This window comes from Varanus komodoensis, unplaced genomic scaffold (assembly GCF_004798865.1).
Source record: "Varanus komodoensis strain SLA01 unplaced genomic scaffold, ASM479886v1 scaffold11, whole genome shotgun sequence".
NCBI lineage: Eukaryota > Metazoa > Chordata > Lepidosauria > Squamata > Varanidae > Varanus > Varanus komodoensis.
Genome location: NW_025335317.1, coordinates 27,304,338 through 27,317,906, shown reverse-complemented (window position 1 = coordinate 27,317,906; position 13,569 = coordinate 27,304,338). Strand labels below are relative to the sequence as shown.

The 13,569-nt window shown below is 36.3% G+C and overlaps 1 long non-coding RNA gene across 1 annotated transcript; it reads right to left on the bottom strand.

Moving 5' to 3' along the window:
• Positions 1–4,209: 4,209 nt before the first annotated feature.
• On the bottom strand, positions 4,210–13,535 carry LOC123018510. The gene is made up of 3 exons (XR_006413790.1): positions 11,816–13,535; positions 6,831–6,832; positions 4,210–4,220 (listed from the first exon to the last, which is right to left on the bottom strand). It is a non-coding gene; the product is annotated as an uncharacterized LOC123018510 (long non-coding RNA).
• Positions 13,536–13,569: the final 34 nt, after the last annotated feature.

Below are 13,569 nucleotides of genomic sequence, written 5' to 3'. Positions count from 1 at the left end.
GCATGCATAGGATTATACTATACAGATTGTTGTAAACTTCCCATAGAGCTTCACCAATGGGTTGGTATAGAAATGAAATAGTAGTAGCAGCAGCAATAGTAATAATCATATGATTCCACACCAGCATACAGTTGTGCCTCCACATCTTGCACTGAAATGATTAACACATGAAGCATTGCAACAATGATGAAGTAAGCATACTGTATACACAGCTAAAGCTTCATTTGAGGAGTTTTCAGAACAGCCTACCACTCCCAGAGATGCAAGCTACTGTTCCACTTAGGTAGGGCCTCTCCAGACAAAAATACACATATAACATTACTGATTTATATTAATATGAAATACTACACAAGCGATAGCAGCCAGTATGCATAATGCAGCATAGACATAGGCTTTGTCACCTAGAGCTGATAGTAGTTATAGGCCAAAATAACTGGACAATTTGACTATCATGTTATAATAGATGGGGGGCCTTCTGGAAAGGGGATATAAGGTTGCTGCATAGAATAGTCCTATGCTTTGTTAACCCATTTTAATTACCTCAGGAATGTATGCAAGACTGGAAAAAGTGAATTGCACAAGCTGCAATGAAGTCATATTTCATAGAGAGCTCCAGCCGCCCGTGCATTTGTTTTGCTCTTGAATAAAATAGTTCTTTGGATCATGTTCAAGTCACATCATGTGACTACATGAATGGAACAAAGTACTTTGAAAATATGTCAGTAATCCTATGGTCCCTGGGCTAGAATCCCAGGAACCACAGATGGCTCTGATTACCCCTTCCAAGACTGGAGATAGTGTTCTGAAGGGAGCTGAACATCCAATTCTTGACCCTGTCCCTTTGCACCTAGCACAGCAAGAACCATGCTGGCTAGCTCTCCAAAGCAGATCTCAGAGAGATAAAAATGGAAGGGGGGTGTTTCAGTGGCATTTCTCCCTCTCTGAAGCACCCTTGCTAGGTGAGCTAAAAAGCTCATCTAGTAAAATAATCAAGGACTGAAGGACAAGAGAGAAAAAGACTGCCTCCACTGCTTTTCCTGCTTTGCTCTGGCTTCAACTCAGCAGGTCACAGGAATCTCAGAAATACAGGGACTTCCAAGTATTCCAGGGTGCAGTCCATATTACTGCATTCTAAACTTTATAAGGAAACAAGACAATATGTTTATTATGTTCTATTTCTATACACACTTATCTGGGAATAAGTACCACTAAATGCAAAAAGCATTATCTTTCAGTAGACATGCATACATTACATTGTAAACGATATCTGGATGTTTAGTATTTAAATTCCGAGTCACTGAAAATACCTTTTCAGTATTATTTCACAATATTCTCTTTATAACATAGATAGTGAATGCCAGGTAGGTAAGTACACTGAAATACTGGAGATCTGACAGGAGGAGACCTAAGTTTGTCCAGCAAAATAATGCAAATGGAAAGAAAGCAATTTATATGAAGAGAAGAACAATACCTGGTCAACATTTTGATCAGTATCTTTAATCTTTGAGTGGTTTTCAAAACTTGATGTAAAAAATTCAAAGCCTTCATCTAAAGGAAGTTCATTCTGAGACTGAAAAAACAGTTGAATGAATTATCAGTCAGTAGTAGTACTAGCAACTGGAGAGCTTTTCCTTTTCTCCCATGTTTAATTTTCCTTGCTTATTTATAAAGCAGCAATATTTATCCAAGCGCTCAAGATTGACTTTACCTTTCATTTTTCACTCTTCCTTGCTTCCCATACTCTAGCCACCAAGTCAAAACGCCTCTTCTTGCAGAACTCTATACATCCTCTCACCTAAAACTCTCTGCTACTTTTCTCCTCACATTTTTCACTATGTTCCCACCCCATCTGCACCTGGCATAACCCCCTTACAGTTTCTCAGTCATAATAGCCACCTTGTCTTTTTACCCATATAGTATTTCTACATACAACACTGATTATGACCTTCACTCCTCAAATTCTACTAAAATTCTACTCAAATTTTAGGGTAGTCCTAAGGCTTCCCAGAATTGTCTAAGTGGGCCTAAAATTATCATCATAACCAGCAGAGAAAAAATTGCACCAACTGCCCTTTAAGGTCAGAAGTTCGCTTCTGAGAAAAGGAAAAGTGATGTGCCAAAGATGAAGAAGGAAGGCGTCTGGGACAGTGGCTTGAGGCACTTCATCTAGATAGATGAAAAACAGTTCACCACAGCACCTGCATTGTTCATAGAGGACACTGGACTGCATCTTTAATAGCACATATTGGAATCTCTTCTAGCTATGTACAGGCAAGCATGTACAAGTATGTCTGTCTGCATTCCTCTCTAACCTGTCAACTGCTCTCTGACTTTTGTTTTTACCATTCCTTCTCCCCATTGCAAATACCTTTTTCATTATCTTCTTCATTAAGTTCATCTTCCACAAAAGCACAGCAACATTAGGTTTACATAGTTAAGGAGGAAATATTTGAGACAATAACTAGAGAGACAGAGTGGGTGAGAGCCAGTGTGGCGTAGTGGTTAAGAGCATGGGACTGGGACTCAGGCGATCTGGGTTCTAGTCCCCGCTCAGCCATGGAGCCAACTGGGTTACTTTGGGTCAGTCACAGACTCTCAGCCCAACCTACCTCACAGGGTTGTTGTTGTGGGGATAAGATGGTGGAGGAGATATAAGCTGCCTTGAGCCCTTTGTAGGAAAAGGCAAGATATAAATCCAAAAATAAATAAATAAATAAACTATTTAAACAATAAATATATTTAGAACAACTGCTATGTACATGTATAAATAAAAGCAAGATGCCTATTTTTAAACATTCTACAAAAATGTGCTCATATTAGGATGTAGTTGCACCAAACTGAATATAAGCTACAATTTTTAATTCACAGTTTTTGGGAATCATATTTATAAAAGTTTTATTACCTCAGCACTTACTTCAAAGTTGTTTTGGTATACTTTAGTAAGAGAATATTGTTTTTCAGAATACTGTTTGTCAGAAAATTCTTCTTGTGAACTCTAAAACAAAAAAATAGCTTAGAATATTACCTTAATGTTAAAGACAAAAAGAAAACAAAAACCGACACAACTTATAAGCATCTCATATTCAACAGCTGACTTCTTTTTTCTGAAGAACTCCAATTGGTATAGAGAAGATGATCCTTTTTAAGTTGGTTGAATATTCCCCCTTTCACAGAAACATAAATATAGCATGTTTCAAGTTTTATTTGAATGCTAAGTTACAAGTTTAATTAAAACTATTTATTACCTTTACAGTTTTTAACTTCCCTCTTACTCTTCTCCACAATGCTTCAGTTAATGTGCCCTGTTTTTCTTTGTCATTCACAACTATTAAAAAAAAGGACAGACTTATGGAACATATTGTGCAACAAAATTCTTACATGTTCTCTGTACTATTTAGTAGTTCTTTGAGTACTTCCTGATGGAAGACTACTAGTGCTACAAATTAGAAGGCAGCTATTCTTTCTTTTTTAATTTAATGTATTCCTGCATAAAACAAAAGAAGTGGGAAAACATTGGAGAGCCACAACTAGAAGACCACAGTGTCTGGACTCCATATAAAATTCTATGAATGAGGCAGGGAAATGGCTCTAAATCTCACATTCCTATTACCATTTGCTACTGAAAATGCAGACAAATTCTAAATGACATTTATATTTTGTTTGATACACAGTAAGGATGGATAAAATGCATAATTTTATTGCATTTTATTGTATAAATTGCATTTTCATCTCACAGCATTTATCATAATGTTGGCTTATGTAAAAGTATAGAGCATAATTGAAAATTAGGATTTCAAACCAAATATTGTTAATAAGGAATACCATGTCTTTAAAAAGTAAATGTAGGCATTGATTTTACATTCTGTGACAGAAGATATTCTTAAATATCATGGTGATAAAATCCAATTTATGAAGGCATAAAATACTGAACTACCTTTCTGTGGATCTTGGTCTACTGGTTCTTCTTGTATTCTATCAACATGTGCATTGGCTTTACTTTTCTATATTAAACAAGGGAAAGTTGTAAAATTGTTATCACAACTATTTTCTTACATCTGTAGTATCTTATTTACCTATATAACTCTTTCATAACTCAATCCATCAACTCTTCTAAACTGTTTAACAGTGAATAGCCAAGAAAATCAAATCCTGACCCAGGCAAAAAGGAAGTTCAACACTATCATTCACATGCTAAAAAGAACAAAAAAACCAAGATTGATCTCCATATTAAGAGCAGTCATATGTAAAGTCAGTAAATGTTTTGACCCAAAATACATTCAATAATTTTGATGTCATGACAGCATCTGATGGCAAATTGTAGGTCATAAATTATAAGGGAATTGTAGGTCAGAAATTATGAGGAAATTGTAGGTTGTAAATTATGAGGATATATATATATGCACTGTTCCCAAGCTGTGTGCATGCCACTTCCCATTTCCATTAACAACCCCCTTCAAGGGTTGTTCTTTAGTAAATTAACCAAGCTATTTGGTTGTATATGGGTTAAACAACTCCAGGTTAACCCAAGAGCAAGCCACTATTGAGGGTTGTTTCTTTGAAATCTGAATAGTGGCATTTGTTGTTTGTTTGTTATAACCACCCCTGGTTAACCCATGGTTTGCTCTTTGATTTACCTGGGTTTGTTTTACCCACACACAGCCCCAAATATTCCAGTTCATATGGAACATGAACCATTGAAGGTGAAATTCAAAGGTTGTTAACACAATCAAGCAGCTCAGGCATTGCGAAAGTGCCCAGTATTTGTCAGTTAATTAATCCATGATTAATTTGCTACCTGGTTCTGCTGTACCATCTGAATATGACCATAGTTTAAGATTCAAAAGTCTTCCGAATTTTACAAGTACATCTATGTACATATCTATGCTCTACATATATCTTCATTTAGCTCACCAGCCCATTGAAACAACTGTTCTGTCCTCAGAACAGTACTACAAGGTTAGCATATGCAGTTATATATACTAAGAAAAATGCACTGTATGAAAAAGTGCATTTATGATATAACCAGTCTGAAGAAATAGGACAGGTTAGGATGAGCTAATGAATATGACATGCCAATGAGTAAGGCATCACACTGGCAATAAAAATGGCTAGTGTAGATTGCCCCTAGATAAAACTACGTTATAAGAGATGCAAGTTGCTTCCCAAAGAGCAGCTCTATGTCAGATACCTCATTAATAACTGAAAATGTCTAATACAATTCATCTTGTGACCTGATGTCATTATGTTGCATATGTCCTGCCAGTGGTAATCAATGATGTGGGAAAGAGAAAAACCCAATACAAAGCTATCACAAATAAGTTGAATTAGGTATTACAGTAGCTGGTGAAGAGAAACTGTGCACATAACTATCATGCTGGAAATTCCATTTTTCTTATAACATTTAAGAATATAAGACCTGCTGCACCAAACCATCACTCTAGGTCACCATTCTGTTTTTAACAGTATCCAACCAGATGACCTTGAGAAGCCACAAAGCAGACATGAATGCAACAGTCTTCTACCACTGTTGCTTCCTAAAGACTGGTATTCATAAAAATGATGCCTACAATCTTGGCGGGGGGAGAGGGTGCAGTATACAACCATCATGACTGGTGACTAGTAACTCATAGCTATCACAGCCTTATCTTCCATGAATTTATTTAATCCTTTTTAATAGCATCTATGTTGGCAGTCATCATCATACCTTGAGCAAACTAATTCCATAGTTTAACTATGTGCTTTGAGAATTGTTATTGTCCTGAATCTCCCATCACTCAGTTTCACCAGATGATCTAGATTCTAGTATTATGAGAGATTTTCTCAATTAATTTTTACCACACAATACATAGATTTATAAATTTTAATCATACCCTCATGCCTACAAGTATTTATCTCAACTAAAAAAAGCACAAACCTTGTAATGAATCTTTATAGGGGATTTGTTCTAGTTTTCTGATCATTCTGGTCTGCCTTTTCTGTACCTTTTCCAGAACTACAATATCCTTCCAGAGGTGCAATGACCAGAAATCTAAATAGGATTCATGTGGTCACACCACAGATTTGTATAAAGGTATTATAATATTGACCTTTTGATTTCGTTATGAATTCAGCTTTCTCATAACTGCAACACGGAGTCATCCAGCAAGGATGAGAGGACCTAATTAAAATATCTTTCACCTGCCTCTTCTAAATGATAGGAAAAGGTAATCCACTATTGGATATCCTTACAAACCAAACTAAGAATTATCTATTTTTCCCTCCTTTTCATGCCTTGTACTTTATCCAGTCTCAGAATATCTATCTTCTTATCCCATGACTAAGTTTACTCGGGACACTTTGGTGAGGGATTTTGCCAAATCCTTTTTGAAAGTTCATGGAAACAGTGTCTACTGGATCACCCATCTCTGCATGCTTAGTACATTTGTAAAAGATTTGAGAGAGAGGACATGCATTTGCAGAAACCATGTTGACCCTTCTTCAACTAGACGTATTCTTCTACATCTCTGAAATATTTTTAATAATGTTTTCCATCAAATAATCCAGAACAAATGTTAAATGAACTAGTCTGTAAATCCCTCAATCCATTTTTAAAAACTGTTGTCACATGCTGTAAATCCCACTGACTTCAGACTCACTTCTAAGAAACTTACTTTCAGATAGACATTCTTGGTTTTGCAGCCTAAGTATTATTTGAATTCATTGAAGTCTATGTAATACATTAGGAAGAAAGAAACAGCCTCTGAAAATTAGATCTGTCATTGAAAGAGTGTAATAGGCTTAAAATAGAGCACAGTCAATAATAACCCATAGCTTATCAAACTAAAAAAGACTACTTCCATAATGGGTATTAATTATGGAGTAGCCATGCATTCATCTTTACATAATCTTGTGGAAAACATATTCTCCTACAATGTTTTCCTTCTTCTACTCCACCCCCCGCCCCCCCTCAGTGCTCTTTTTTTTTTTAATACAGTGGAACAAACTATACAATTTTGTATCATCTTATGTAGCTGGTAACCCCTCACTTTCCAAAAGCATTGCTTTTGTATCCGTTTTTGTTCCCTACCCAAGCTGCAGCTGCAAGGAACTCCCAATTATGATTGGGACTTTGTCCCCATGTCATAGTCAGGATTCCTTGAACAAAAAAGCAGAGGCGGGGGGGGGGGGATGAATAGAAAAATAAATAAATTACCAGTGGAACAATGCCAATTCTTCTCATTTTTCCATAATGTTGTGATTGACTTCAGCAGCTATAAAGCCACGTTTTATTCTACACACTTGATACCACTTTCCTCAATAAGTTCAAACAGTTTACATAGAAAAATTCTGACAAAATTTGCATGAGATACATTATTACAGCAGCTGATAGGACAAATTATATAACAAGGTAAAATATTAAGAAAAGGGGTATTTTCTATGAAAGAACAGTGGGGAGAGGACAATTTTTGAAGTAAAGACTTCCCGAATCCTTCCTTCAATAGATGGTATATTATACTTTGAAGTAAAATGGATTAAAGTACCTTTTTTCTAATACGTCTTGTCTTTAAAGATTGTTTTTTCTTTCTGATTATTTCCTGAACTTTCTTTTGCTGAATAATAAGAAAAAATAAATAAATCTCTAAGATACAAGAAATTAAAAAAATAAATTAAGGGTGGAATCCTATGCATGCTTAGATGGAAAAAGTCCTACAGGTCCCAGAATATCCCAGACACTAATAAAGTCACATATTTTTAGAACTAAAATGTAGACAGGAAGCTTAAGAATTGAAGCTCACTAGCCAAGTTATCTCCTTATAAAACTAATCTCAGGTTTTCAAATAAATGTCATCATCATGGTGTAAAAAATTCCTGATCAGATGATTATATTATTAAAGTTAAGCTTCCCATGGCATATGACTGCTCACTATATTGTTTGCCACTTTGAAGAGGAAGTACTAATGGTATCATCAGCTCAAAGAAGAAAGTATTTGCCTGAACTGGATTTTGCTAAACATTCTTTCATGAGGACTCTACAACCTATGTTAACCACACCACACATTTAAAAAGATCAGAATCTTATGGAAGTTGTTGATACATAAAGAATAGCAGTGGAAGTTGGTTGAAAAAGTTAGAAGAAATCCAATATAAATAAAACTAGAGATGCTAAAGTTTGCATCAAAGACATATTCTATCACATATATATTCATTTATTACTATAGAAACGTAATGTGATAACAGCACCTGTTGAAATTCTTACTTCTATGCAATACTTGAAGTACAGAAGATATCTTGGACTCAAAAATCTTATAAAACAAACACACTCATATATTTGAGGCACAGTAATTATAACACTATTTACTCCCCTTATATCAGCCTCTCATTAGAACATTCACATGAATTATTTTGATGATAAGGAACAGAAATTGTGCACCCTTTTCTGTCTTGCTTCTACTCATGTTTCCACCATTTTATGACCAAATAGTACAGCATACAGAAATTCAGCAGCTGCAGGTATTTAATAAGTAAATCTGATAGGGAAACTGTGCCTGTTAAACGCCTGCTTTTCAAAGAGCTATTAAAAGTTCTGTATGATACTGATTTCACATGTAATTCCAAAGCTTCAACCATGAGCTACATAATTGGAACATGAATTATTTGCCCCTGAGAGTTACTACCCATGCTTTGAACATAATCTGTAGATACTATCCAATGTGACACTATCACTAAAGTAAATTATGTTGCACAAACCTAAGCAACCTCTAGAGTACCAATAGCATTTACGGGCTCAACAAGTTTTGCAGGGAAGCCCACTGCAATAGTCATTTTGCACACACTACAGGTAATTTATGTTAGCACAATATAATTTATGTTAATCGTGGTTATCACATTGGCTACTGCCCTATCTGTTTGTTAAATTAATGGAAACCTATAGTCAACAAATCCACAGATACATTATCACAAATTCAAGATGATTGTTGCTTTCAACTATCCAGAGCACATTTTTGGGCTTAAGTCATAAAAATAAGACTTATCAGCATTATCATTATACAATCCAGAAAAGCAGAAGTGAGTAACAGATGCTAAATCTAGTAATTAGTACATGAAATTGCGAAAAGATGTTAAAGCATGTTAACATATTATAGCTTGCCTCAGTTTTTCTATTCAGTGATACTTCCAATTCATTGTCAGAATACATTTTTTGATTGGATTAACTCCGTCAAGTCAGTAAAGAAACTGGAAAATAATACAGAATATCAAAATGTAAGCCATCCTGAGACTGTTGCAAAGGACAGCATACAAATGTTTTAAATAAACAAAATGGAATAGAAGTGACAAAAATACCTACTTCAGTATAATGTCAGGTAATCATTTAGTAAATACAGTCTACCTATTACTTTTATCATGTAGTAATCATTTGTAAGTGTCTACACATCAAGTGCTTTTCCACATCTTATTAATAATTAGCATAGCTCAATATATTCTTCTGCCACAGCCTACTTCAAAAGGTTGTTGTGCTAATACTGCCCATTTGTGATTTCAACTTACACTGGTGTAAAATTTTCTTATACCTTGCAAAAGAATAATGTCCTGACATTCGACACATTACAGCAGATTAGCACAGCCTATAATACCCCAAGCCAACCAGTCTGCTCACCAATCATGTATGTTAGTGTACCCAGATACAATATAAATTAAAGGATTAATAATCTGCAAGGGATTAATTAATTGGAAGAAGCAGTTCTTAGTCACATGGTAGTCTATGAGACATGGCTAATGAGCTACATTTAATGATTCTGCCCATATATTGTGGAGTTCTGTTACAGCAACAATATAGTACAGGGAATAGCTCAAGTGACCCCTATGAAAGGTAAATAGGCCTAAACTTAAGCTCTCAAGGTATCTAGAAAGGGACTCATTAACAACTAAGGATGCACTCTTATGTATAGATAGAAATAAGTTCTATTTCTGAACCTATTTCCATCTAAATATGCATAGGAATGCACCCTAAATTCTGGTAATGGGGAATGCTTTTGGTTCATCAGATATCTTGCTTTAAAACCAGAGTGTTACCACTTTTTCCTGGCAGTTTAATCGCAAGCTGAAATTCACTTGCTTTGGCTTTTGATAAAAATACAGTGCTGGACAAAGTCTCACCTTTTAAATCTCTGTCTATTTAGCTATTAACATCTACTTGTTTACATCTACTCCAGGTGAGGCGGTGGCTGTACTGAACCGGTTCCTGGCTGAGATAATGGGCTGGATGAGGGCCAATAAACTGAGCCTCAATCCAGATAAGATGGAAATCCTGTTGGTGGGTGGTGCAGGTAGGTGATTTTTGACCCATTCCTGGATGGGTAGCACTCCGTCTAAAGGACAGGGTCCACAGCTTGGGAGTACTCCTTAACCCAGAGCTTTCACTGGAAGTCCAGATGGCGGCAGTGGCAAGGAGTGCTTTTCTACAACTTTGATTGGTTCATCAGCTGTGTCCTTACCTGGATGAGCACTCCCTAGCAACAGTGATACATGCTCTGGTAACCTCCCACTTGGATTACTGTAATACACTCTACGTGGGGCTGTCCCTGAAAACGGTCCGGATACTTCAGCTGATACAAAATAGAGCTGCCAGGCTGCTAATGGGGACCAGCTGTTATTCTCATATGACGCCGGTCCTCTATCAGCTCCACTGGCTTCCAGTTGAAGTCCAGGTCCAATTCAAGGTGCTGGTCTTGACCTATAAAGGCCTAAACGGCTTTGGACCAGAATACCTGAAGGAATGCCTCCTTCCTTATATGCCCTCATGCCCCTTAAGATCTGCGGGAGAAGCCCTGGTCTGGGAAACCTCTCTAAAAGAGGTGAAAAAGACATCAACTCGGAGTAGGGCTTTTTCTGTGGTGGTGCCTAGACTCTAGAATGCACTCCCCAGACAGGTATGCCTGGCAGTGAGCTTATACTCTCTCCGGCACCAGGTCAAAACCTTATTTAAGCACTATTTTAAAACTTAATAGTTTTAATGATTCCAGTCACTTTTGCTTTGTCTATTTTGATTTAATTAATTTGATGTCTATTTATTGTTTATACAGGATCACTGTTTTAATCACTAGATGTTTTAAATTGTTTTTAAACTGCTGTAAGCCATCCTGAGATATTTATATAAAGGACAGCATAGAAAAGCTTTTAATAAATAAATAAATAAATGCACAAAGTTTAAAAAAAAGCAACAAGATCTCTTAAATACTGAAGTCTATCCTAGATATAAACCATAACCAAAGATATACTGGTTATTTGCATAAATTTGACAGATGCCATGCCTCTAAGTACAGTTGCATTGTAATTCGACCAATTGAGCCTTCATGTGAAATGCAAGCAGTATAAAAAGATAATGTCTGGCAAAAAAAAAAAAGCATGACTAGAATTATAGTCTTTTTAGAGCTATATTTTATTTGCACATTGATCATCTTCAAAGCTTTATCAAAATCCAGGTTAGGATTGCAGCAATAAAGTGATGCATTTTGTAATTTCTTAAGCAAAAACTTGGATGCAAATTGATATCTGAATGTAGGAAAAAGATGTGTTTATTTTTTATTTATTCATACACACATTTATAGGCTGTCTATAACTGCTGAGGCCTTCCTAGGCTTACAATACATTAAACATATACATTTAATGAAGTGCAGTCTTGTAACAGACAGCAAATAAACACAGAAAAAGTAAACAGGGAATGCGAGTCAAGACTAGGAAACTAGACCAGAGAAACCTGTAAATTAAACCACAGTTTATCAGATAGAGGCAAATAAATCAGATCTTAATGGATATACTTTAGGTCAACCTTAGGTACTTGTCTATGTTATGTAAGTTGCAAAAGTCATGTCCGACCAATCATGACCCCATGGACAACATTCCTCCAGGCAGGTACTTGTATAGCCAAACTATTCTGGTTGCTTCCATTTCAGATAAAGGAAAGCATCTAACAGTGCTGAACCCTTTGCTCTATCAGTCAATTATTAAAAATTTTGACTTCTGTTCACTAAAACTGTTACCAAATAGTAACAATTTTCAGAGGGTAGTCATGATGCCCTTGTTGCAGCAAAACCAAATCTCTTTAAAAACGAACATTTTATGGCATAAGCTTAGTCAAATTCATCAATAGTACAAAACAGGAAATGGATGGAAAGTAGTATCTCAATAAATATATTATGGAATTCATATTAAGGACTTTTCTTAATCTGCATCTAGGTTAATTCCCTTTCCCAAGCAATCCATCTTTTTAGGCTTTTGTCACCTTCTGAAGCTACAACTCTATTTTGCATTCAATCTACAGAGTGAGCCAAAAGTAGGTATACAGTACTGATTGCATCACTGAAGATCTCACATAGTGGATGAGCTGAAGGAGTTAATCTTGGAAGCACTTATCTGCACTGGTGCTTATGAGTCACAATGTCAGGGACAGGTTCCAGGAACAGGTTGCAACACTGATGGAGGACACTTAGTGCACCTAAGAGACTAAACATGACCCAATCAGTACTGTATATCTACTTGTAGTCCACCCTGTATAAGCTTTATAATTGACCTGCTGCCCTTTCCACATTTAGTTTCAGGCTAGTTTTAAAATTTATATTTTCTGAAATTGTTTTTCACTTTTATATTCTAAGACACATAAGGTATATGGAGAGACATGATATATATTGACTTACAACAAACGAATTAACTAAACACAAGTGCATGTTCATACATAACATGTTCATACATAACACGAGTTGTGTGACTGATTACTCACTACTATATATATGGACAGATAATGAAGTAAAACAAAGCAGACTTTTGCAGATCAAGTATATAAAAGGAGAAGATCGCTAGAGATAGCCCATAGGTATGTAAGTGTTCAAGCCTATGCATGTTCAGACAGAAAAAAGTCCAGCTCCCAGCATGACACAGCCAGTAGCTCGCTGGAGCATACTGGGACTTGTAGAACTTGTTTTCCCGCTTAAAAATTTACAGGTTCGAGATTCAGCAGCCTATTTACAAAGAAAACGTGAAACCCCTTATTTCTGAACACACCCAAACCCCCGTTTTCTTTTCATCTTCTAGTTTTAACTTTCTCGAATGTACTGCTAACGATACAGTCTGTATCTATTTCTCAGCACTATTGTGTTGTCCTCTTCCTCTATTTATTAAAAGCTTTTCTATCCCGTCTCCTACAGAACGTCTCGGGATGGCTTACAATAAATAACTTGTCCTCTAGACCTGCTTAGCCTTGTGTGTCTTTTTAAGACGTCCATTTCAACCTCTGAAAAACTGTAAGGTTCGTCAAAACGCGAACTAGTCGCTTAAATGGAAGTGACAAAGTACAACCGAACAGCAAAGACCGTTCCCCATCAGCAACGAGAACAGCCACCTTTCTGTGCCTACGTTGGACTGCGGCGGAGTCCCTCCAAGTGAGACGTCTCTTGACCTGACATTATTTCTAAATAGATATCTACTCGTGTTGAAACAAAGCAAAAGAGAAACAAGCTAAAGCGAGAACTCCTCCAATGTGGCTTCTACCTCGTACTTTACACACGGCATCTTTTTAGCCGTTAGACGAAACGGAAC